The following is a 26786-nucleotide window of genomic DNA, read 5'->3' on the forward strand; positions in this document are numbered from 1 at the left end:
CGTGGGTGTGAAGCATGGATCAGTGTTAAAAATGTGAGGGTGAGGTGGAACATATGAATGTTATGCATGAGTCCTGATTGCTAGAGATGGTTGATGGGTGAGTGTTGGGGGTATTGTGCATTGAACAGTGTAAGAGATTAGTGGTGCAGTGGGTAGGAGATGGCATTTGAAGATGCATTCACTGACCTTGACCACTTGTGTGAGGTCATTGAACTTTTTCTGGATGCATTCAGGTCCTCAGGACAAGATTGTTTGCACTGACCTCTATGGCAATCTGCTTCCAATCCCTTTGCAGTGTCCATCTGGAAGGCCTCTTGGCTCCCTGAGGAAACATGACCTCTCTCCTCCTTTCCACCTTGATCAATAAGGTCTCCAGTGCCGTATCGGAGAAACTGGGAGCCCATTCTCGGGCCTGCTGCTCCATTGCTTCTCTTTCTTCCTTGTGGGAAACACTTTCAAAAATAGTTCCAACACCTGTTGCACCTAGAATGCACGTCCTCTTGAAGTGATGCAAGCTAGATTTAAGAATTGCAGGCTAACTTTAAGTCGTGCTCGCCTCACACAACTCTGGGCCCCCTACTAGGCGTGCAACCAGTTATCAGTGCATTTGGTGCTGGGCTGCATGCTGCAATTATGGCGATGAGAAGGCAGCATAACATTTGCCTGCTGCCTGCATCAGCTCGATCTTGCACGGGGTAATCATGCATCATGATCCCTCTGCCTGCAAACAGACCATACCAAATTTTTAGCCCCTGATGTTTAAATATCTACTTACAAGTGACAGAACTCTTGTGCTGGGGACATTCCCCATAATACTTTGTGCAACATCAATAAAACTGAATTTTTATTTTAATTACTCACATGCTATATAAACACTTCCACACATTTTGAACACTGGAATAAAAGACCATTCAGCTTGTGAGGATGTCTTTTTGAAAATTTTCAGGTATGACAGTTGATCGTAATATTGCAGGATTTTCTTACTCATGCAATAAACTGGGTTTCCCACTACTACAGGTCTTAATTATGTGCATTCCATTTGTTATTTTGTTTAATGCATTGCCCTTCTTTTATACCCCACCCTGAATCAGAGAGATATCCAAGAGCATCCCAATCCATCCAGATATAAAGTAGCAATATCAGTATAATGTTGTGGTTCTAAAATCATACAATCTAGTAATATCACTGTCAATCACCATTCAAGGTCTGATTAGGGATAGTCAGCATGGCTTTGTGCGTGGGAAATCATATCTCACAAATTTGATTGAGGAGGTGACCAAGAGGATTGATGAGGGCAGGGCGATAGACGTTGCCTACATGGACTTTAGCAAGGCCTTTGACAAGGTCCCGCATGGTAGGCTGGTCCAGAAGGTTCGAACACATGGGATCCAGGGTGAGCTAGCCAATTGGATACAAAATTGGTTTGGTGATAGGAGGCAGAGGGTGGTAATGGAGGGTTGTTTTTCAGATTGGAGGCCGGTGACCAGTGGTGTGCCGCAGGGATCTGAACTGGGCTGTCTGTCATTTGTCATATATATTAATGACCTGGATGTGAATGTAGGGGTCATGATTAGTAAGTTTGCGGAAGACACCAAAATTGGTGGTATAGTGGACAGTGAAGGAGGTTGTCTAAGGTTACAACAGGATATAGATCAACTGGGAAAGTGGGCAAGGGATTGGCAAATGGAATTTAACGCAGATAAGCGTGAAGTGATGCATTTTTGGAAGTTAAACCAGTGCAGGACATATACAGTGAATGGCAGGGCCCTGGGGAGTGTTGTTGAGCAGAGAGATCTTGGGGTGCAAGTACATAGTTTCCTGAAAGTGGCAACACAGGTAAACAGGGTGGTGAAGAAGGCATATGGCATACTTGTCTTCATCGGCCGAGGCATTGAGTACAAGAGTTAGGACGTCATGTTACAGTTGTACATAACGTTGGTTAGGCCGCATTTGGAGTACTGTGTGCAGTTCTGGTCGCTGCACTACAGGAAAGATGTGATTAAGCTGGAGAGGGTGCAGAAAAGATTCACAAGGATGTTGCATGGTTTGGAGTGCTTGAGTTATAAAAAGAGATTGGATAGGATGGGTCTGTTTTCCCTGGAGTGAAGGAGGCTGAGAAGGGACATGATAGAGGTATATAAAATTATGAGAAGCATAATAGGGTAGATAGCCAGAGTCTGTTTCCCATGGTAGGGGTGACTAAAGCTAGAGGGCATAGATTTAAGGTGAGAGGGAGGAGGTTTAAAGGGGATCAAAGGGGTAAATTTTTCACACAAAGAATAGTGGGTATCTGGAATGAGCTGCCAGAGGAGGTGGTGGAGGCAGGAACAGTAGCAACATTTAAGAGGCATCTGGACAGGTACTTGAATGAGAAAGGCACAGGGGGATATGGAATTATTGCATGCAGGTGACATTAGTATAGATAGGCATTATGGTCGGCATGGACGCGGTGGGCCGAAGGGCCTCTTTTTATGTTGTATGACTCTATAACTCTATGACAATTATAACACCTTCTGATCCATCTTATATTCAAAATACTTTAAATATAATGAGTACTAATTAATGTTTGGAGGCAGTTTTGCAGACACATAGGTTGAGCTTTACATGCTATTTGTGTCCTTTCATGATCCAAACACAAAGACTAAGTGTATCTGCACCGATGGGATAATAATGTCCTCGGAGTGGAGAGATCATCCTCTGCCTCCATCGTCTGACTTAATCAAGAGACTCTGATTTCCTTTGATGTTACCAATTTAAGATGGAGTGTTGGGAAAAAATATATAATTAGTTTCGTAAAAAAATTAGATGCTGGATCTCTCTATTTCAAACGTCTATTCAACCAGGCAGCCAGCCAAGTTTGAGTCCTCCAAAGATGGTTTCTCCCCTTTACCTGTCTCCTCAAGTTCTCCTAAAGACTATCATGGCAGCAATGGAGGGAGAAAAACTCGGGCAGAAAGCAATCCTCTGCCATCAATATATGGAGTACTGGGTTTTCCAAATTACTGCGTACAGTTCTGGTCACCATGCTACAGGAAGGATGTGATTGCACTGGAGAGGATAGAGAGGAGATTTACAAAGATATTGCCAGGAATAGAGGTTTTTAGCAATGAGGAATGATTGGAAGGCGGGGGTTATTCCAAAGCATTTCAAATCTTTCTGGGAATAATGTCTACATCTGTCATGCTAAATCTTAGTCTTTGTATTGTTAGGTGTAGTTTTCTCCTGAGTCATTTGGGTTCTGCTAGGGCCACTCGTCTCCTGACCTCATTACAGCCTTGGTCCAAACATGGACAAAAGAGCTGAACTCAAGAGGTGAGATGAGAGTGATTACCCTTGATATCAAGGCAGCATTTGAGTGAGTGTGGCATTGAGGAGTCCTAACCAAATTGACGTTAATGGGAATTGGGGGAAAACTTGCCACTGGTTGGAGTCATAACTAGACCAAAGCTCTTGGAGACCAATCATCTCAGCCCCAGGAGACTGATGCAGGAGTTCAGCAGGGTAGTGTCCTAGGCCCAACCATCTTCAGCTGCTTCATCAATGACCTTCCCTCTATCATAAGGTCAGAAGTGGGGATGTCCACTGATAATTGTACAATGTTCAGTACCATTCGCAACTCCTCATTCACTGAAGCAATCTGTGTCCATATGCAGCAAGACCTGGACAACAGTCAGGCTTGAGCTGATAAATGGGAAGTAACATTCGCACCACACAAGTGCCAGGCAATGATGATCTCCAGCAAGAGAGAATCTAACCATCTCCCCTTGACATTCAGTAACATTACCATCGCTGAATCCCACACTATCAACATCCTGGGGGGTTACCATTGACCAGAAACTGAACTGGAGCAGCCACATAAATACGGTGGCTATGAGAGCAGGTCAGAGGCTGGAAATTCTTCATTGAATAACTCACCTCCTGATTCCTGAAAGCCTGTCCACCATTTACAAGGCACAAGTCGGGAGAGTAATGGAATACTCTCCACTTGCCTGCATGAGTGCCACTCCAACAACACTCAGGAAGCTCAACACCATTCCAGGACAAAGCAGCCTGCTTGATCGGCACCCCATCCACAACCTTAAGCATTCACTCCCCACCGCCGACACACAGTGGCAGCAGTATGTACCACATACAAGATGCACTGCAGCAACTCACCATGCCTCCTTCAACAGCACCTTCCAAACCCATGACCTCTACCATCTTCAAGGACAAGGGCGGCAGACACATGGGAACACCACCAACTGTGAGTTCCCCTCCAAGCCACAGACCATCCTGACTTGGAAATATATCTCCATTCCTTCACTGTTGTCGGATCAAAATCTGGAAAACCTTCCCTAACAGCACTGTGAGTGTACCTGAACCAGATGTACTGCAGCAGTTCAAGAAAGCAGCTCACCGCTACCTTCTCATGGGCAATTAGGGGCGGACAACAAATGCTGGCCTTTCCAGCGATGCCCACATCCCATGAAATGAATATTTTAAAATGTTTTGTTTCACATCCTATGCTCATCCATAAATATATCTGATCAGTCTATCAGTAGTTCCAGCAAGAAGTCATTAAATTCCCTTATCCTAGATAATAATTTGCCTCTCTATCATTTTGAAATGCCTTATTTCTTAAAATATGAACATCTACCTTTTTGTACTAATCAATTGCATTTTAATATTTCAGTGTAAGTGGGAACAGGAAAGGATATGCAGTCTGTTTGATAAACATGAATGCCTGGAATCTCTGTGGGGTTCTTCCAATTTTCTGACATAACCTCAATGGAAGATTGGCAGAATGCACTGGAGAAACTGTGTAAATGTCTAAAGGTGTCCAGTTATGTTGTTTCTCTAGGGCTTCCGCTGATCAACATTCCCCAAAAAGTTCAATACTATCACTAGGTTAATTCCACCTTCCCCCCCTCCATAAATTCCAACTGTACTGCACTAAACCTCACTTGCCTATCATCCCCATTCTCAATAACCTATCTTGGGCATGCCCCCTCCCCCACCATGTTCAATTTAACATCTTTGTTGTCATCTATGAAAGTTCCAACCAGGTCTTGCCCCATCTGCAAACTCCTCCACCCCTGTAACCTCTCTCAAATGTTCTGCTCTTCTGCTTCTGGACTCCTGTTATTGCCCTTTCCCTTTGCTCCAATAACCAAGTTTTCAATCACCCTTCTTAATCTCTCTTCATGACTCAACATCCATTACCTAACAGCCATCTAGAAAGAGCATAAGGATGTTTTGTTACATTAAAGGGGTTATATAAATTAGAAACATAGAAAGATATATGACAGAGAGAGAGACCATTCGAACCATCCTGTCCGTATGACCAAAAAGGACCTCTCCAGTCTAATCCCACCTTCCAGCTCTAGGTCCACAGCCTTGTAGATTATAGCATATCAAGTGCACATCCAAGTGTGTTTTTTTTTTATTTGATAAGGGTTTCTGCCTCCACCACCATTTTAGACAGTGAGTTCCAGAGCCCCACTACCCTCTGGGCGAAAACTTTCATCCTCAACTCTCTTTCACCAATTGCTTTAAATCTATGACCCCTGGTTGACATCTTGGCTATCAACTCTTCTTAACCACTCTATCTAGGCCCCTCATAATTTTATACACCTCAATTAAATCTCCCTTTAGCCTCCTCTGTTCCAAAGAAAACAAACCCCAGCTTATCCAATCTTTCCTCATTGCTAAAATTCTCCATTTCCCGCAACGTCCTTGTAAATCTCTTCTGTATCCTCTCTGGTGTGATCACATCCTTCCTGCAGCTGTACTCTAACTTGTCTTTTATACAGTTCTAGCATAATCTCCCTGCTCTTATGCTTTAGGCCTCAGCTAATAAAGGAATGTATCCCATATGCCTTCTTGACCACCTTATCTACCTCTCCTGCTACCTTCAGGTATAAATTCAGGTTACTGTTGTAATAGTGCTTTGTTAGGTTAAGCTTTGCTAATAAGGTTTCAGCTTTAGTTGATTAATGCTGTATTTACCATATCATGAGCAACATTTCATTCCTTTATGTGATGATGCAATTTCTGTTGTGTATCACAGTTACAGGTACATTTTGATGTGCACTATTGTTACAGTTTCAGGTTTTTAGAACTATCTTTCCTCAAAGATGTAACAGCAGTTTCAGTAAATTGGTTTTGTTTTTTATGATTGGAAGTTGCAGCTTTCTATATTCTGATCACATAACGATCTGTACCCAAGGAGCTAATTTCCCTTTTGCACTAATCTGCTTACTGTAATTAACATAGACTCGTGCTACACTACCATATATCCTTTGAAATGATAGAGAGTATTACACAAAAGCATAACAATCTATAAAACAGAGTCTGTCAAATCTATAGAACCTTTTTGTTTCAATAATCCACCCATCATGTTTCTCTCATATGTCATATTCAATGACATAATCTCTCCACCAAACCAATGGCAGGTACCACGTTACAAGCCTCTTCCCATGGCCTGGGCCTTAGGCAGCCTATAACAGTATGTGAGACAGAATGTTGCATGGTAATATTCCTCTGATTGTCCCACAGATAGCTTTTAGAGAAGCACCTCAGCTGTTGTCAACTCCAGTGCCACAGTATAAATGCATGGCAACACTGAGTCACTTTACACACAATGGGGGGAATTTTTGCAGGCAATGGGAGGCAGGTTTGGGTGCATGCAGGGAGTTAAATCACCTAAAAGTGACATCGGGTCAGGAGCCTGATATCATCCTGCCCTCTTCTGGGTTTTACCAGACGGGTTTGAAGGTGAATGGGCAACCCTGGTGCAACTGTCAAGTGAGTAATTAAAATATTCAAATAGCTTATTAAGTTGTGTTTTAGCCAATGATTCTGGCTTTACCAGGCAGCGGACCTGTTTCATGAGCTGTCAGCAACTCGTCAGTCACCAAGCAAATGCACAGTGGGGATTGCTACTTCAGTGAAACTGACAGGCTGTGAAGCCTTTGATCAGTGAAACTGAAGATATCCAGCCATGGCCAAGTGAAAGGCAGCTGCTCACAGCATTTCTTCTCAGAGAGTGCTTTTAATGCTTGACAGGTGATTGCCAACATCTTGGAGGGCATTTCACCTGTCTTGCACTTTACTCACCTTCAGCTGTACTTCCCTGCTGTCAGCCTTCACCACGCTATTGTAGCAGCTTGTGCAGCTCTTTCTTGCATCTCTGATGAAGGGCAAGAGGAGCAGCAAAGCCACCACCAGCAGCAGAAGCAGCAGCAGCTGCCTTCTCCTCAGCCACATGCTGCTCTACAGGGCAGTGGAGATGGACACAGATCCAGCTCCAAGGAGGTAAGACCCCCAATACAGGCGAAAAGATCAGCTTTCTGATCCTCTCGACATATGTGAACACAATGTCTCATGAGGTTCAGGCTTTCACAGCAGGTCGTTGCTGATATCTGCGGCCTCCTGGAACAAGACCTTGTTCCCAGTGGACCAGGTGGACATGCATTGCCAGTGGCCATCAAGATGCCTGTCACTGGAGGGTCACCCCTGCCCACCCCCCCCCCCGACCACACCCAGAGTCTCTCTGCCTCTCCCGAAGTTCTGTGCTCCCTTTTCCTGCAAGGAGAGAAAGCAAAGTGTTATAAGTGTTAGTAATGGCATGTGTGGAAAGGAGGGAAGGACAACATTTGTGGAAGGTGACTGTGAGGCATGGATGAGACTGGGCAGTAGGATGAGGGTGAGTGTGTGTGTTTGCTGTTCAGATGAGGATATGAGGTGCCTAGAGAGAGAGGAATCAGTGGAGCTGCAAAGTGTGTTGACCTGAGGAGTGCAGTGCAAGAGAATGCTGGTAAGTCAGAATGTGGGGCTTGGCACCTGAAAGTGTTATGCCACTCACCTTTCCTGTCTTCCTGAGATCCTGGATCCTCTTGGTGTACTGTCTCTAGGTTGGAGGGATCACACTTCTCCTGCTCACTTCCTTAGCCATTTTCATCCGTGCCTGCTTGGTTGGAGAAGTTGTCCTCTTCCTCCCATCCTTGGGAAAGATCGCCTTACCGCAGTCCCTCAGATCACAAAACAGGACCTCCAGGTACGAATGAGGAGAGTCAGCCTTCCCAGTCTCCACTGCATTCCTGAGGTTGCTGTAGACTCAAAAATCCATGCTCTGTTGAGCCATTGTAACCCATGCCAGTGTCCCTTTAATTAGAAATTATTCCTTTGACAGATCCAACGTGTCATCCCTGATCTGCCGAGGAATCTGGAGGTGGGATGCTAATCCTGTGGCTCAGTTAAGAACCTCAGCAAAGCCTGCTCCAGCTGCCAATAGGTTCCCGACGTGCCAGTAGTCCCGCCATTTCAGCAGGGACTTAGTTCAGAAAATTCGATTCAATGTTTCTTTACTCCAGAAATTTTGAAATCAATTTACCAAGTGTAATAATGTCATTCTTTATTATTAATACAGCATACAAAGGTTAATATTCAACCTTGATATTAACTGAAAACTGTTAAGTGCTTTGGAAGCCATTGTCTTGCTTATCAGTGGGCAAACATATGTTTGAATTGCTGTGGTTCCCATAGTTCAGCGTTGGACTCGTTTCAGATTTATATAACACTGAAAGTTACCCAAGTCATTTAGTTCTGTGATGTTTGTAATTAAACCAATAATTGTACTCATATTGTATCATCTATGATTTGCACAATATTCAGGCTGGACTTCCCAAAAAAGTCCTTGCAAAGGTTCAGGTACAGAGCTTTTGAAAGAGGATTGTTTCAGAAACTTTTCCTTTCCATTTTCATTGACACTGTCATAAGAACATAAGAAATAGGAGCAGGAGTAGACCATTCAGCCCTTCAAGCCCACTTGGCCATTCAATGAGATCATGGCTGATCTTCTACTTCAACACCATTTTCTGCACTATCCCCGTATACAAAATCATGTTTAACCAATAAACCAGTGGATGTACTGTACTTAGATTTCCAGAAGGCATTTGATAAGCTGCCACATCAAAGGTTATTGCAGAAAATAAAAGCTCATGGTATAGTGGGTAACATATTGGCAGGGATAGAAGATTGGCTAGCTAACAGGAAACAGAGAGTAGGCATAAATGGGTCATTTTCTGGTTGGCAAGATGTAATGAGTGGTGTGCCACAGGGATTAGTGCTGGGGCCTCAACTTTTTACAATTTGTATTAATGACTTGGATGAAGGGACCGAAGGTATGGTTGTTAAATTTGATGACACAAAGATACTTAGGAAAGTAAGTTGTGAAGAGACATGAGGCTAGAAAGGGATATAGATAGGTTAAGTAGTGGGCAAAGATGTAGCAAATTTAGTATAATGTGGGAAAGTGTGAAATTGTCCATTTTGGCAGAAAGAATAAAAAAGTATATTATCTAAATGGTTAGAGATTGCCGAGTTCTGAGATGCAGAGGGATCTGGGTGTCCTAGTGCATGAATCGTAAAAGGTTAGTATGCAGTTATAGCACGTAATTAGGAAAGCTAATAGAATGTTATCGTTTATCATGAGGGGAATTGAATACAAAAGTAGGGAGGTTATGCTTCAGCTATACAGGGCATTGATGAGATCACATCTGATGTACTGTGTACAGTACTGGTCTCCTTATTTAAGGAAGGATGTAAATACATTGGAGGCAGTACAGAGAAGGTTTACTAGACTAATACCTGGAATGGGTGGGCTGTCCACAAGGAAAGATTGGACAGGCTATGCTTGTATCCGCTGGAATTTAGAATAGTAAGAGGCGACTTGATTGAAACATATAAGATCCTGAGGGGTCTTGACAGGGTGGATGTGGAAAGGATGTTTCCCCTTGTGGGAGAATCTCAAACTAGGGGTCACTGTTTAAAAATAAGGGGTCGCCCATTTAAAACAGAGATGAGGAGAAATTCTTTCTCTCAGAGGGTCGTGAGTCTTTGGAATTCTCTTCCTCAAAAGGCAGTGGAAGCAGAATCTTTGAATATTTTTAAGGCAGAGGTAGATAGATTCTTGATAAACAAGGGGGTGGAAGGTTATCAGAGGTAGGTGGAAATGTGGAGTAATCAATTCAGCCATGACCTTATTGAATGGCAGAGCAGGCTCGAGGGGTCGAGTGGCCTACTCCTGTTTCTAATTCGCATATACATACGTTCGTATCCATTGATGTTTTTAATATGCAGAAATCTATCGATCTCAGTCTTGAACATATTCAATGACTGAGCCTCCACAACCCTCTGGGGCACAGAATTCCAAAGATTCACCACCCTCTAAGTAGAGAAATTCCTCCTCATCTCAGTCCTTATTCTCAGACTGCATCCCTAGTTCTAGACTCCACAGCCAGGAGAAATATCCTTTCTACATACTCTGTCAAGCCCTGTATGAGTTTTATATGTTTGAATGAGATCACCTCTCATTCTCCTAAACTCCAGAGAACAAAGGCCCAATCTATTTAATCTTTCCTCATAGGACAATCCGTCCATCCCAGGAATTAGTTCGGTGAACCTTTGTTGCACTCCTGCTACGGCAAGTATATCTTTCCTTAAGTAAGGAGACCAAAACTGCACATAATAATCCAGGTGCCGTCTCAACAAGGTTCTATATAATTGCAGTAAGACATCTTTACTCCTATATCCAAATCCTCTTGTATTAAAGGCCAACATCCTATTTGCCTTCTTAATTGTTTGTTGTACCTGCGTGTTAGCTTTCAGTGACTCATGAAAAAGGATATCCAACTCCCTTTTAAGTTTAACACTCCTCTGACTCTCACCATTTCAGAAATACTCTGTATTTCTGTTCTTCCTGCCAAAGTGGATAACCTCACATTGTATTCCACCTGTCAAATTTTTGCCCACTCACTTAGCCTCTCCAAATCCCCTTGAAGTGTCTTTGCATCCTCCTCACAACTCACCCTTCCACCTAGTTTTTTGTCATCTGCAAACTTGAAAATATCACATTTAATCCGCACATCCAAATTATTGATATAAATTGTGAATAGCTGGGGCCAAAGCATTGATCCTTGCAGTACCCCACGAGTCACAGCCTGCCAACTTGAAAATAACCCATTTATTCCTATTCTCTGTTTTATGTCTGTTAACCACTTCTCAATCCACGCCAGTATATTCCCCCCAATCCCATGTGCTCTAATTTTGTTTACTAACCTCTTGTGTAGGACCTTATCAAAAGCTTTCTGAAAATACCACATCCACCGATTCCCCCTTATCTATTCTGCTAGTTACATCCTCAAAAAACTCCAACAGGTTTGTTAAACCTGATTTCCCTTTCATAAATCCATGTTGACTCAACATAAGAACATAAGAAATAGGAGCAAAAGTAGGCAATTCGGCCCCTCGAGCCTGCCCTGCCATTCAATAAGATCATAGTTGATCTGCCCAGACCTCAACTCCCCTTTCGTGCCAGCTCCTCATAGCCCTCAACTCCCCGATATTTCAAAAATCTATCTACCACCTCTTTAAATACTTTCAATGATCTAGCCTCCACAACACTCTGGGGTAGAGAATGCCAGACATTCACTACCCTCTGAGAGAAGAAATTCCTTTGCATCTCAGTTTTAAATGCATGTCCCCTTATCCTGTAACTATGTTCCCTAGTTCAAGATTCCCCCACTTGTGGAAACATCTTCTCAACATCTATTCTGTCAAGCCTCCTCAGAATCTTGTACGTTTCAATAAGATCACCCCTCATTCTTCTAAACTCTAATGAATAAAGGCCTAACCTATTTAGCCATTCTTGATTAGTCAACCCCTTCATCCCAGGAATCAGCCTAGTGAATTTCTTTTGAACTGCCTCCAATGCCAATACGGGGACCAAAACTGTACACAGTACTCCAGGTGAGGCCTCACCAACTCTGCCCAATTTTCCAAGTGTCCTGTTATCACATCTTTTAAAACAAATTCTATAATTTTCCTTACGACTGATGTTAGACTAACAGGTCTGTAGTCCCCCGTTTTCTCTCTCCCTCCTTTTCTTAAATAGCAGGGATACAATTGCCACTTCCAATCTGCAAGAACCATTCCAGAGTCTATAGAATTTTGAATGATCACCAGTGTATCTATTATCTCTAGAGCCACCTCTTTCAATATTCTGGGATGTAGATCATCAGGTCCAGGGGATTTATCTACTTTAAGTCCCATTAATTTCTCTAGTACTATTTTTTAAATAATATTAATATCTTGCAGTCTCTCATTTGCACTAGTCCCTTGATTCTCCCTTATATCTGGGAGATTTTTAGCATTTGCCTCCATGAAGACAGACACAAAGTATTCATTTAGTTTCTCCGCAATTTCCTTGTTCCCCCTTGTTCCTCCTGACTCCGTTTGTAATGGACCCACATTTGTTTTTGCTACTCTTTTCCTTTTTATATACCTATAGAAGCTTTTACAGTCCATTTTTATGTTTCTTGCTAGTTTACTCTCATTCTATTTTTCCTTTCTTAATCTTTTTCTTGGTCCTCCTTTGCGGAATTCTAAAATGCTCCCAATCCTCAGGCTTATTTTTTTTTTGGCAACTTTATATGCCTCTTCCTTTGATCTAATACAATCCTTGATTTCTTTCGTTAGCCATGGTTGGAACACTTTACTTGCTGGGTTTTTGTGCCTTAAAGGAATGTATTTTTGTTGTAAACTATGTATTAATTATTTAAGTATTAGCCATTGCCTGTCTACCATCATACCTTTTAACATAGTTTCCCAATGCACCATAGCCAATTTGCCCCTCATACCTTCATAATTTCCTTTGCTTAAATTTAAGGCCCTAGTCACTTTCAAACTTAATGTAAAATTCTATCATATTATGGTTACTCTTTCCTAAAGGCTCCTTTACAACAAGATTAATAATTAGCCCTTTTTCATTGCACAATACTAGATCTAAAATAGCCCGCTCACAAGTTGGTTCCTCAATGTACTGCTCTGGAAAACCATCTCGCAAACACTCCAAGAATTCATCCTCCAAAGCATTAGTACTAATTAAGCTTATCCAGTCTATGTGTAAATTGAAATCCCCCATGATATCTGTATTTCCTGTGTTACACACAGATCTAATTTCTTGATTTATACTGTGATTTACATTACCATTGCTCTTTGGTGGCCTATAAACAACTCCGACCAATGTTTTCTGCCCCTTGCTGTTTCTTCGGTCCACCCAATCTGATTCTATGTCTTGATCTTTAGAACTAAGGTCATCTCTCACTAGAGTTCTAATGCCCTCTTTAATTAACAAAGTTACCCCACCACCTTTTCCCAGCTTCCTGTCCTTCCTGAATATCGTGTACACTTAGATATTAAGGTCCCAGCTTTGGTTTCTTTGTAGCAAAGTCTCTATCAGGTCATGCATTTCTATTGGAGCTGACATTCATCTGTTTTATTGAAAATGCTGCGGACATTCAGATGCAGAGCCCTTCATTCAGTTTTGTTTTACTGTTTTTGTCAACTATGGCCCTATCTGCTGGCATACTCTTAAGTTTGCAATCACTGTCCCTTCTGCCATATCCTGATTATCATTACCTTTATTGCTACCTTGATCTATTGCCTTGTCATTTCCCTTTAATTTACTCAATCTTCCTCTACATGATCCCTTCCCCCTCCATTTAGTTTAAAGCGCTCACTACTTCTCTAGTTATACGGCTAGCTAGAACACTGGTCCCAGCGCGCTTCAGGTGAAGTCCATCCCAACAGTACAGCCCCCACTTTCCCCATTACTGGTGCCAGTGCCCCATGAACCAGAACACATTTCTCCCACACCAGTTTTTGAGCCATACTTTCATCTCTCTAATCTTATTTAACCTATGCCAATTTGCACGTGGCTCAGGTAATAATCCAGAGATTATTACCTTTGAGGTTCTGCTTTTTAATTTAATGCCTAGCTCCTCATGCTCCCTATGCAGTACCTCTTTCCTAGTTCTATCTATGTCATTGGTACCTACATGGACTACGACAACCGTCATAGTTATGCTGCAATAGTGCAAGTTACTTAACATAGGATTTTTAGCAAGAATAACAGGTGCTTTATAGTTAAGGACCTCTGATGGAAATGAGATAATACAGTTATCATGAGCATGGAGGATATTTCCCTGCTACTATGGTTAGCTGGACTAGAAAATGTAGGGACGGACTGCTGTGTATATAAAGTAGAAACTATCTGAAGCAAAGATAACCTTTCTTACAAACTGAGTGGACCAAAATGAATGTGGTTTATGAAACATAACTTAATCTTCAAGGATCTTGCAGATTGTGTACAGTAACTATTTGTTGAGCACTTCAGCTATGAACATAATAGATATAATCACAGAAACAATATTCCAGATGTAATTATACAATCTAAATTGTTCTCAAACTGTAAGTTCCACAGTGGCACAATGGGATAAGACCATCAGAGCATGGTGGTGGAGGTAATTGGATATTGGCTTGATCCCCAACTTCACCGAGATACTGATCTCAGGTGTACTGGTGTGGGGAGGTGCTGAGCAATTGACAGGTGTTTCACCATAGAGAAGGAAACAAATCTGAGGAAGGAGATTCAGACAACTCTTGTACAATAGGTGGCACAAGAGCAAAGACCTGGAAACGGGTCAGTCACATGCTTCCTAGGCAAATCCAATTCACTCCACATGATATCAAAAAATGGCTGAAGGCAATGAATACTGCAAAGGCTAGATAACATTCCGGCAATAGTACTGAAGACTTGTGCTCCAAAACTAGCCGTGCCCCTAGCCAAGCTGTTCCACTACAGCTACAACACTGGCATCTACCCAGCAATGTGGAAAATTGCCCAAGTTTGTCCTGTTCACAAAAAGCAGGACAAATCCAACCCAGCCAATTACTGCCTTATCAGTCTACTCTCAATCATCAGCAATAATCTGCTCACTGATGCTCAGTTTGGGTTCCGCCAGGGCCACTCAGCTCCTGACCTCATTACAGCCTTTGTACAAAGATGGACAAAAGGGTTGAACTCCAGTGGAGAGGTGAGAGTGACTGCACTTGACATCAAGGCAGCATTTGACGGAGTATGGCATCAAGGAGCCGGAGCAAAACTGGAGTCAATGGGAATCAGGGGAAAAATACTCTGCTGGTGGGAGTCATACCTAGCACAAAGGAAGATGATTGTGGTTGTTGGAGGTCAATCACCTCTGTCCCAAGACATCACTGCAGGAGTTCCCCAGGGTGTTGTGATAGGTCCAACCATCTTCAGCTGTTTCATCAATGACCTTCCCTCCATAATGAGGTCAGAAGTGGGGATGTTCGCTGATGATTGCACAATGTTCAGCACCATTCGCAATTCCTCAGATAATGAAGCAGGCTGTGTCCGGATGCAGCAAGACCTGGACAAGATCCAGTTCAGTTTCTGGTAAATGGTAGCCCGTAGGATGTTGATAGTGGGGGATTCAGCGATGGTAATGCCATTGAATGTCAAGGGGAGATGCACTGCAGAAACTCACCAAGACTCCTTCGATAGCACCTTCCAAACCAGCGCCCTCTAGCACTTGAAGGACAAGGGCAGCAGACGCATGGGAACACCACCACCTGCAAGTTCCCCTCCAAGCCACACACCATCCTGACTTGGAACTATATCACCATTCCTTCACTGTCACTGGGTCAAAATCCTGGAACTTCCTTCCTAACAGCACTGTGGATGTACCTACACACCAAGGACTGCAGCGGTTCAGGAAGGCAGTTCACCACCACCTTCTCAAGGGCAATTAGAGATGGGCAATAAATGGTGGATTAACCAGTGATGCACACATACTATGAACAAATTAAAAAACAGTTGGATAGTCTAGTGGTATTGGAAGGAAAGGAAAACAAAGGAAAAACTGGAGTATAAATTTACCTTCAAAAATCAAGCGTTTGGTAATATTATACTGAATTGTCCAAAGAATGTATTATATTTTCTATGTGTTAGCACCAATATAGGTAGTTACAGATATCCATAGCCCCCCAGCATTAAACATGTGTTACGACCAGGTGAGAAAGGTGTCTAGGGGTCTTTTTCTGCCTTCACCTGGTCTTATTGTAACAGGGTTTAATTTTAAACACACTTGTGTTTTGAGCTCCTCCTTTGTGAATCCTTGTTCACAGCTTTCCAATTATAAGACAAAGAAACCAATTCACACAGGTTTTATGAGGTTTAAAGAAGAAATATGAAATTTTATTAAAATTTAAACTTAAACTCTAATAGGATAACGCCTACGGACGTACGACACGCCCAAGCTAGCATGCACACGCGATATGCACATGCAAATGGGACAGACAAGAGGAGAGAAAAATATAGTCAAGAGGGTTTTGAGGCAATATCAGCAGAGTTTCTTGTTTACTGTGCTTCGAGCTCACTTGATTGTAGGTAGTCTTGCTGTTCATCGGGGGCCCAGTGTTCTTCTTAAACCTTGTTCACATAGGAGACTTTTTCTCTCTTTGAGGTTCACACATTTGCACAAGGTTCAGATCTGTGGGAAAGTGATGGAGGCAGGCAGGACTGGAGAGGAGATTTTGTTACAACTGGGAGCACATGGCTTTCTGATTTCAAACCCTGTTTATTCCAATTTAAAACTCTCAGTTCAAACCTCTACAACAGCCAATTAGTCATGTGACAAAAACTGGTCTGACCACTTCTTCTGTGTTTTGGGGAAGCAATGACTGCATCTCCATTGTTCCAACACCATCTGTTACTATGCAAGTGTCTTTCCAGCCAGGGGCTTGCAATTTTATTTTTAATGTTCATGTGGCAAAATAATGTGTGCCTCAGTCTTGGCAGGTGGGGGGGGGGGGGTGCGGGGGAGTGGTTTGCCTGACACATGTATTTATTCAGTGGTGCAAAAGACGATTATGCACTAGCTCTTGGATGTTTAAGTGTAAACACATTGTTATTATGCTGGAATGCAAAGAAGGAATGGTCTACACACCATTGCTAAACATGGCCTTTCTACAGGATTGCATTTTTTTCTGAGAAATGGTTATTGTGAGCTCAAATTGGCCTCCTGCCTGATCAGAGAAAGGAAGACTAATACTGATATTTTTAATTATTAGCCGGCAGAGAACTGGGTGGTCAAATAGTGTTAGTATATAATTCTTTCATCTCTGGGATATGAGTTAAATTCTGCCTAGGCCTTGAGATAAAAGTCTCCTCTCTTTACTGCTTCCAGAGTTCTGAGAGAAAAGTGATTGTGTTACTAGACCAGCAATCTAGAAGTGCTAAATTCAATTCACACTATGGCAAGTTCTGAAATTGAATTCAATAAATCGAGTCATTTGTAGGTTAGCACCAAAAAACATGAAATAAAGCTCAATAATAGAACATAAGAAATAGGAGCAGGGGTAGGCCATTTGGCCCATCGAGCCTGCTCCACCTTTCAATAAGATCATGGCTGATCTGATCATGGCCTCAACTCCACTTTCCTGCCTGCCTCCCATAACCCTTGACTCCTTGGTAGATCAAAAATATGCCAAACTCAGCCTTGAATATATTCAATGACCCAGCCTTCACTCCTCTCTGTATTATGTTTACACTGGGTTGCTGGATATTATATATCAGAGCAATGCAGATATCACACTTGTATTAAATCTCCAACTGGTTTATTTACCGTACCTTAAACTATGTTATGACCAGGTGAGATGGAGTCTGAGCCTTTGCCTGGTTTAACCATAACAGGGTTTAATTTTAGAAACACCGTGTTTTTAGCTCCCCCCCCAGTAAATCCTTGTTCACCGCTCCAATTGTAAGGCAAAGAACTCAAACAGGTTTCCTTAGATTTAAACAAGAAAAGTGGAAGTTTATTAATCTTAAACTCTAATCCAGTTAACGACTAAGAATATGCGACATGACCACGCTAGCATGCATACATGATAAACACACACGCAGATAGAGACAGAAAAAGTAGAAGGAATAAATGGGGAAATGTTTGAGGCAATATCTGGTAGTTACAGTCCTTTAAGTTCAATGTGGAATCTTTGGTTGCCAGTAAGTCTTGCAATTCGTTGGTGCCCAGTTCACGCTTCAACTTGTTCCGATGTAGGTGTCTTTTCTCTCTTGAGGTTCACGTGTCTTTCGTAGGTCCAGTAGCTTGGGAGAAAGTGAGAGAGAGAGGGAGAGAGGCTTCCTTGTTCCAGCTTCAGTTGCATACAAAACTTCTGTATTCTTTCTCTGTGGCACAATTCCAACCCCAGGTTGTCCAACAGGTTAGTCATGTGACTAGCTCCTTATTTAGGACAGTCTGTCCTGTGAGGTTTGTGGATTGTACCTTAGCAGTCAGTGGAATGCGCTTCCTTACACCTTCAATGTCTGGTGACAAAATGCATTTGGGTTAATTGGAACAGGGAGTAGTCCTTTGTCTCCACAAGCAGCGTCTCTTAGTATGCAAATGTCCTTCCAGCCCAGTGTCTGGTGATCTTCAAACAAGTCATTTCTTCACTCCAACAACAGTTTAAAATCAATGTTCATGTGATGAAATAGTATGGCTCATTCTCGGCAGCTGAGGGTCTACATGACAACTCTCTCAGCAATTACAGGATCTCTGTATAACATCTTCTAAGAATACACTTTTAGTTACTAAACATTCTAGCTCTGTGTCTTTTTAGTTTCAGTTTCAACTAGGCTTAAACAATCAAACACAGTGAACACTGATCAGTAAGTAGATTAAGGCAATCAAACCCAGATCAATCAAACACTACATTTTTCTCCCTTTTAACTAAAGACATTATTTTTAATTAAAGTATTCTAAACAACAAACAAATAGACATCAAGTTATTTCTTAGGGTTCAACTTGTCTGTTTTCTCTAAGTGCAGAAATAGTCCTTGAGATGGGAAGGTCTCTTAGGTCTGCTGTTAGATTTACAAATTTGAGGTTGTGGTTCTGTTTGATCAACTTGATGAGGTGGATGACTATTATCAATCATAGGAAAAGGAAATGTATCCTCATAACCATTATCCTCAAATATCCTGGTTTGCTCTCAATCAGACGTCTCACATTCCACTTGGTGTCGCTGTTACGACCAGGTAAGAAAGAGGTCCAGTGTTCCCTTTCAGCCTTTTTTTATTCATTCATGGGATGTGGGCATCACTGGCTATGCCAGCATTTATTGCCCATCCCTAATTGCCCTTGAGAAGATGGTGGTGGGCTGCCTTCTTGAACCGCTGCAGTCCATGTGGGGTAGGTACAGTGCTGTCAGGGAGTTCCAGGATTTTTACCCAGCGACAGTGAAGGAACGGCGATATAGTTCCAAGTCAGGATAGTGTGTGACTTGGAGGGGAACTTGCAGGTGGTGATGTTCCCATGCATCTGCTGCTCTTGTCCTTTGAGGTGGTAGAGGTCGCAGGTTGGGAAGGTGCTGTCGAAGGAGCCTTGGTGCATTGCTGCAGTGCATCTTGTAGATGGTACACACTGCTGCCACCGTGCGTCGGTGGTGGAGGGAGTGAATGTTTGTGGATGGGGTGCCAATCAAGCGGGCTGCTTTGTTCTGGATGGTGTTGAGCTTCTTGAGTGTTGTTGGAGCTGTACTCATCCAGGCAAGTGGAGAGTATTCCATCACACTCCTGACTTGTGCCTTGTAGATGGTGGACAGGCTTTGGGGAGTCAGGAGGTGAATTACTCGCCACAGGATTCCTAGCCTCTGACCTGCACTTGTAGCCAGGGTATTTATATGGCTATTCCAGTTCAGTTTCTGGTCAATGGTAGCCCTAGGATGTTGATAGTGGGGGATTCAGCGATGGTAATGCCATTGAATGTCAAGGGGAGATGGTTAGATTCTCTCTTGTTGGAGATGGTCATTTCCTGGCACTTGTGCGGCGCAAATGTTACTTGCCACTTATCAGCCCAAGCCTGGATATTGTCCAGGTCTTGCTGCATTTCTACACGGACTGCTTCAGTATTTGAGGAGTTGCGAATGATGCGGAACATTGTGCAATCATCAGCGAACATCCCCACTTCTGACCTTATGATTGAAGGTCATTGATGAAGCAGCTGAAAATGGTTGGGCCTAGGACACTACCCTGAGGAACTCCTGCAGTGATGTCCTGGAGCTCAGATGATTGACCTCCAACAACCACAGCCATCTTCCTTTGCGCTAGGTATGACTCCAACCAGCAGAGAGTTTTCCCCCTGATTCCCATTGACTCCAGTTTTGCTAGGGTTCCCTGATGCCATACTCGGTCAAATGCTGCCTTGATGTCAAGGGCAGTCACTCTCACCTCACCTCTTCAGCTCTTTTGTCCATGTTTGAACCAAGGCTGTAATGAGGTCAAGAGCTGAGCGGCCCTGGCGGAACCCAAACTGAGCATCACTGAGCAGGTTATTGCTAAGCAAGTGCTACTTGATTGCACTGTTGATGACACCTTCCATCACTTTAATGATGATTCAAAGTAGGCTGATGGGGCGGTAATTGGTCGAGTTGGAGTTGTCCTGTTTTTTGTGTATAGGACAGACCTGGGCAATTTTCCACATTGCCGGGTAGATGACAGTGTTGTAGCTATACTGGAACAGTTTGGATAGGGGTGCAGCAAGTTCTGGAGCACAGGTCTTCAGTACTATTGCCGGAATATTGTCAGGACCCATAGCCTTTTCAGTATCCAGTGCCTTCATTCGTTTCTTGATATCACGTGGAGTGAATCAAATTGGCTGAAGTCTGGCATCTGTAATGCTGGGGACTTCAGGAGGGGGCCGAGAGGGATCATCAACTCGGCACTTCTGGCTGAAGATTGTTGCAAATGCTTCAGCCTTATCTTTTGCACTGATGTGCTGGGCCCCCCCATCATTGAGGATGGGGATATTTGTGGAGCCACCTCCTCCAGTTAGTTTAGTTTAGTTTAGTTTAGAGATACAGCACTGAAACAGGCCCTTCGGCCCACCGAGTCTGTGCCGACCATCAACCACCCATTTATACTAATGCTACACTAATTCCATATTCCTACCACATCCCCACCTGTCCCTATATTTCCCTACCACGCACCTATACTAGGGACAATTGCTAATGGCCAATTTACCTATCAATTTGCAAGTCTGGTGCTGCTCCTGGCATGCCCTCCTGCACGCTTCATTGAACCAGGGTTGGTCTCCTGGCTTGATCGTAATGTTAGAGTGGGGAATATGCCGGGCCATGAGGTTACAGATTGTGGTTGAGTACAATTCTGCTGCTGCTGGTGGCCCACAGCGCCTCATGGATGCCCAGTTTTGCATTGCTAGATCTGTTCAAAATCTATCCCATTTAGCATGGTGATAGTGCCACACAACATGATGGACGGTATCCTGAATGTGAAGGCGGGACTTAGTCTCCACAAGGACTGTGCGGTGGTCACTCCTACCAATACAATCATGGACAGATGTATCTGCGGCAGGCAGATTGGGGAGGACGAGGTCAAGTATGTTTTTCCCTCGTGTTGGTTCCCCCACCACCTGCCACAGACCCAGTCTAGCAGCTATGTCTTTTAGTACTCGGCCAGCTCGGTCAGTAGTGGTGCTACCGAGCCACTCTTGGTGATGGACATTGTAGTCCCCCACCCAGAGTACATTTTGTGCCCTTGCCACCCCCAGTGCTTCCTCCAAGTGGTGTTCAACATGGAGGAGTACTGACTCATCAGCTGAGGGAGGGCGGCAGGTGGTAATCAGTAGGAGGTTACCTTGCCCATGTTTGACCTGATGCCATGAGTCTTCATGGGCTCTGGAGTCGGGCAACTCCCTCCCTACTGTAGACCACTGTCCCACCACCTCTGCTGGGTCTGTCCTGCCGGTGGGACAGGACATACTCAGGGATAGTGATTGCAGTGTCTGGGACATTGTGAGGTATAATTCCGTGAGTATGACTATGTCAGGCTGTTGCTTGACTAGTCTGTGGGACAGATCTCCCAACTTTGGCACAAGCCCCCAGATGTTAGTAAGGAGGACTTTGCAGGGTCGACAGGGCTGGGTTTGCTGTTGTCGTTTCTGGTGCCTAGGTCGATGTCGGGTGGTCCGTCCGATTTCATTCCTTTTCATTGACTTCATAGCAGTTAGGTACAACTGAGTGGCTTGCTAGGCCATTTCAGAGGGCATGTAAGAGTTAACCACATTGCTGTGGGTCTGGAGTCACATGTAGGCCAGACCAGGTAAGGACAGCAGATTTCCTTCCCTAAAGGACATTCGTGAACCAGATGGGTTTTTACAACAATCAACAATGGTTTCATGGCCATCATTAGACTAGCTTTTAATTCTAGATTTATTAATTAAATTCAAATTCCACCTTCTGCTGTGGTGGTATTCGAACCCATGTCTCCAGATCAATACCCTGGGTCTCTGGGTTACTAGTCCAGTGATAATACCACTACGCCACCGCCTCCTCCAGCCTTCACCTGGTCTTGCCGTAACGGGGTTTAATTTTAAACACACCGTGTTTTTAGCTCCCCTTTGGTGAATCCTTGTTCACTGCTTTTCAATTATAAGGCAAAGAAACCAGCACAAACAGGTTTTCTTAGGTTTAAAGAAGAAAAGTTGAAATTTATTAAACTTTGAACTTAAACTGTAATTCAGTTGAATCCTATGGATACACAACGTGCCCATGCCAGCATGCATACGCGATACACACATGCAAATAGAGACAGAAAAGAGCAGAAGAAAAATAAAGTGGAAAAGTTTGAGGCAATATATGAAGAGTTTTTGTTACAGTTCTTCAAGCTCACTGCAAAGTCTTTGATTGTATGTAGATCTTGCTTTTCATTGGGGCCCAGTATTCTTCTGAAACCTTGTTCGCTGTTGGAGACTTTTCTCTCTTGAGGTTCATGTGTCTTCAGTGGATTTAGAGGCTTGTGAGAAAGAGATGGGAGCAGACAGGAGAGATCTTCTCAGTCCAGGAGCAAAAGATCTTTCTGAGTTCAAACTGTTTGTACAATTCAGAAAACCCCAGGTTGCCAAGCAGGTTAGTCATGTGACTAACTGGTCTGACCATGTCTTGGATTGTATCACCTGAGCAGTCTCTGGAATGCTCCTCTTACACAAAGTACCTGGTGATCAAGCTCCATTGTGGGTTGAATGTGTCAGGGAATGGCCCTTTGGCCGTCCAGTCACCATCTGTTAATATGCAAATGTATTTTCCAGCCACGGCTGATCTGTGTAACAACTCCTTTCTTCACTCCAGTAACAGTTTAATATCAATGTTCATGACAAAATTAATGTGCCTCAATCTTGGCAGGTGGGGGCGTCGCATGATACCATCCAACAAATAAGCATTGGTACCGAGCAAACGTTTAAGCTGCTTTGGACCTGATACTGATGAAGCAAGTTTGTGGTCGCGATTTGGCCATTTGATTTGAACACAATCTCTAACTTTGAATTGTGGTCCCCTTGTGCCTTTACATTTGTCAAAGCATGTTTTTATTTTACCTTGTCTCTTTGTGATTTCATCTGCTTTCGCTCTGACATTCTCATTAACTGGTAGTGATGGCTTAAGAACCATCAGTGGCATGCAAAAATTACAACCTATCATAAGTTCGGCTGGTGTCTTTCCATTCAGAGAGTGTGCAGGCTTTACTCCAGCTGCTGTCACTCTGTAACCTAGAAAGTCAATCTTGGGTGCCGCAAATGTGCATTTGTTCTTGTTTAGCGTCAAATTGTGCTTTGCAAGTCGAGTGAGCACTGCTGATAATCGTTGATTGTGTTCAGCTTTGTCCCTTCCATGGGACAACGACGTCATCAAGTAGGTTGAGAGTCCCCTCAACATCTGACAAGACTGAAGAAACAATCTTCTGGAATACGCTCGTATTCTATAGTCCATTGTGAAACACAACTTCATGAGTAACAAAAGCTTTAAGATATCTGCTTTGTTCTGCGAGAGGTATCTGAAGATAACTTTGTCACATATCAAGTTTTGTGAAGACTCTGGAGTCACGAAATGATGCTGACAGTTCTTGGATTGTCGGAAGTGGATACTTGTCTGGTATGATAGCTTTGTTGACTGCCTTTAGGTCAATGCATAGTCTAAGTTCGCCATTTGTAGTCATGCAATGACTAAATTTGATATCCACGACGATAAGTCGATTCGCTCAATGATATCGTCTCCTTCTAATCGTTTTGGCTCCTGTGACTCTTCAGCACAGATTGCAAATGGCAACCGTCTCAAATTTTGTGAAACTGGTCAAATTAATGTCTCAACACGAGGAGCATGACAACACCCTTGATCGCCCCAAATCCAGTAAATAAGGAAGGACACTGGCATGTATAATCTGCATTATCAATCCCATTAATGTGAGCTCAGGTGGGGTCTTCAAGTTTAAATCCAAGCCTATCGAAAAGATTTACCCCCATCACGCGTTTGCCTTTAGCTACATAGAAAGTGAACCTGTCTAATGTGATATTTTTGTCGCATACAGGAACTGTGATCATCTGTGAAATTGGAATGATAGTGTCGTCATAAGCTTGAAGAGTGTCTGTTGAAGGAGTGAGAGAGAATTGTGAAAAATACCGATAGTAGAGATTGTCACTCAAAATAGATACTTTCACACCAACATCGATAAGAAGTGGTACTGAGATGCCTGCAATCTCAGCTGAACACTCTGTTATAATGGTTTTATTTTTGTACTAAAATCTTAGAATACTATGTGTTTTAAAAAACTGAAAAAGGATTTTTCACTGGACATGGACACCCGCAAATAGCTGAAATTTTTCATAGGATTATTGAAAGTTTAAGGCACAGAAAGAAGCCACTTGGCCCATCGTGTCTGTGCTGGCCAAAAAACGATCCACCTATTCTAATCCCACCTTCTGGCATTTGGTCCGTAGCCCTGCAGATTACAGCACTTGAGGTGCATATCCAGACTCCTTTTGAATGAGTTGAGGGTCTCTTCCTCAACTCACTTTCAGGCAGTGAGTTCCAGACCCCCACCAGCGTCTGGGTGAAAAAGTTTTCCCTCATCTGACCTCTAATTTTTCTACTAATCACTATAGAATGGATGTTGACTTTGTATACAAGAATAGGAAAGCAAGCAGTTTCAAGGAAGCCAGCCAGGGTTCTTTGACCTCCTCAGAGCAACACTTTGAATGACAGGGAGACACTGTTTCTGGCCATGTGATTGGCTCAGGAAGGTTTATTTTCACTTTGGATCATTATAAAACCAGTGAGTTAGACAAAGCATTTGAAATTTGGTTCCTAATCTGCCAGGAGGTCACAGTGGAAGACCCAGAAAAAGACCTCTCTCTGTAAAGGAAACTTGCATCTCTTGAAAAGAAACCCTGTATTTGAAAGGTGGCAGATTCCTATTGCCTCCTGTCTCTGAAGAATTCCTGCATCTCATGTGGTTCCTGTTTCCTCATGTGTTTTTGGAAATCCTGGAACCTGAAGAAAGCTTCTACGGCTATACTGCTGCTGTGAGACCTAAGCAGACCTGTTGCTACACCCCTGCTGAGGCCTGCTGTAGCCAAATTGCCTTGAACACCTACCTATTATAGACTGTTCATCAACCTTGCCTGGAGCGACTTCAAGTTGCATCTGACTATTCAACTCTGGGACACCTCACCCAACCGAAGAATGTCCTACAGAACATGACAAACTGAATTATTTTATTACTTGTTTTATTCATATGAAACAGCTGTAAACCAGAATCCTCTTTTTTTCCTGGTTAAATTTTTTTTGAATGTATGTGAGTGTGCATGAGGGCTAGGAAAATAAGGAGCTTTCATATTTATAGATTTATCTCATTAGTGGTTAAGACTTATTTTTTTCTAATAAATAGTTAATGTTGTTGTTGTTTAAAGAAACCTGGTTGGTGTGCTTTATTCTGGGGGACAAATAAAGTTAATTGGCTATTCTTTGGTAGGTGGGAAAATTTATTGATATGCTGTGAACCATGGAGAAATGGGACTGAATTAACAGTGCATTTCTACCACCTTGGTCGGAACAACTCCTTAAAATGACCTGGTGCTTTACTTTCTGTGATGGTAAATACATGTTGAACCATACTCTCATGTCAAACTGACGAAGTCTTTTCCTTTGACGACCTGCACATCTTTGTAAATTGGTTCCGCTTTAAACATGTGTTACACTTTTTTTCCTCGAGCTGGCGTTGTGATTTGATGAGCATTTCCACAATTTGTGCTTTGTTTTGAAGGTATTTGATGAGGTTGCTGAGATCTTCTTGTCCATAACCTTTGCACCGAAGCTGGTTGGGCAAGCTGTATCTGCAACCCTGAGTCTAAGGGTGCATGTGTGTGTAACCTCTTCGAATCTAACATGGCAGATTCGATCTGGACTGCTCAGGTTATGGCTTTTTCCAAGGTTAAATCATCTCCATGAGGAGATGTTCCCTAATTCATGGAATTGAAGTCTTTTCAATTAATTGGTCACAAATTAGTTTGTTGGTTAGTTCGCCAAATTTACATGTAGCTGCCAATTGCTGCAATGCTGTCATGTATTGCTTAATGGACTCACCATGTCCCTGGGAACTCTGGCGGAATGCGTATCGCTCTATCATCACACTTTTCTTTGGCCTGAGTATTTTTTGAGAGCACTTACTGCCGTTTCAAACATAGACATATCTTCTGTGTGCTGCTCAAATATGCGCTGGCCTCCAAGACAATGTAGAAGTATCACTTTCTTACAGTTCACCGCTACATCTGGGCTGTCCATCCCCGTAGCAAGCAAGTAGGTCTTGAACCCCAAAATCCATCGTTCCCAGGTGATGAATTTCCTGGCTTGGAAAGAAATGGTTCTGGAGCAGATAAAATTAAATTTTGCTGAACCATCTTGTCGCCACATTTTTGTTATGTTTACGTCGGGTTGCTGGATATTACATATCTGATTTATCTCAGAGCAATACAGATATCACACTTGTATTAAATCACCAACTGCTTTATTTACAGTACTTCAAACCATCTCAGCAC

The sequence above is a fragment of the Heterodontus francisci genome, chromosome 1 (genome assembly GCF_036365525.1).
Source record: "Heterodontus francisci isolate sHetFra1 chromosome 1, sHetFra1.hap1, whole genome shotgun sequence".
NCBI lineage: Eukaryota > Metazoa > Chordata > Chondrichthyes > Heterodontiformes > Heterodontidae > Heterodontus > Heterodontus francisci.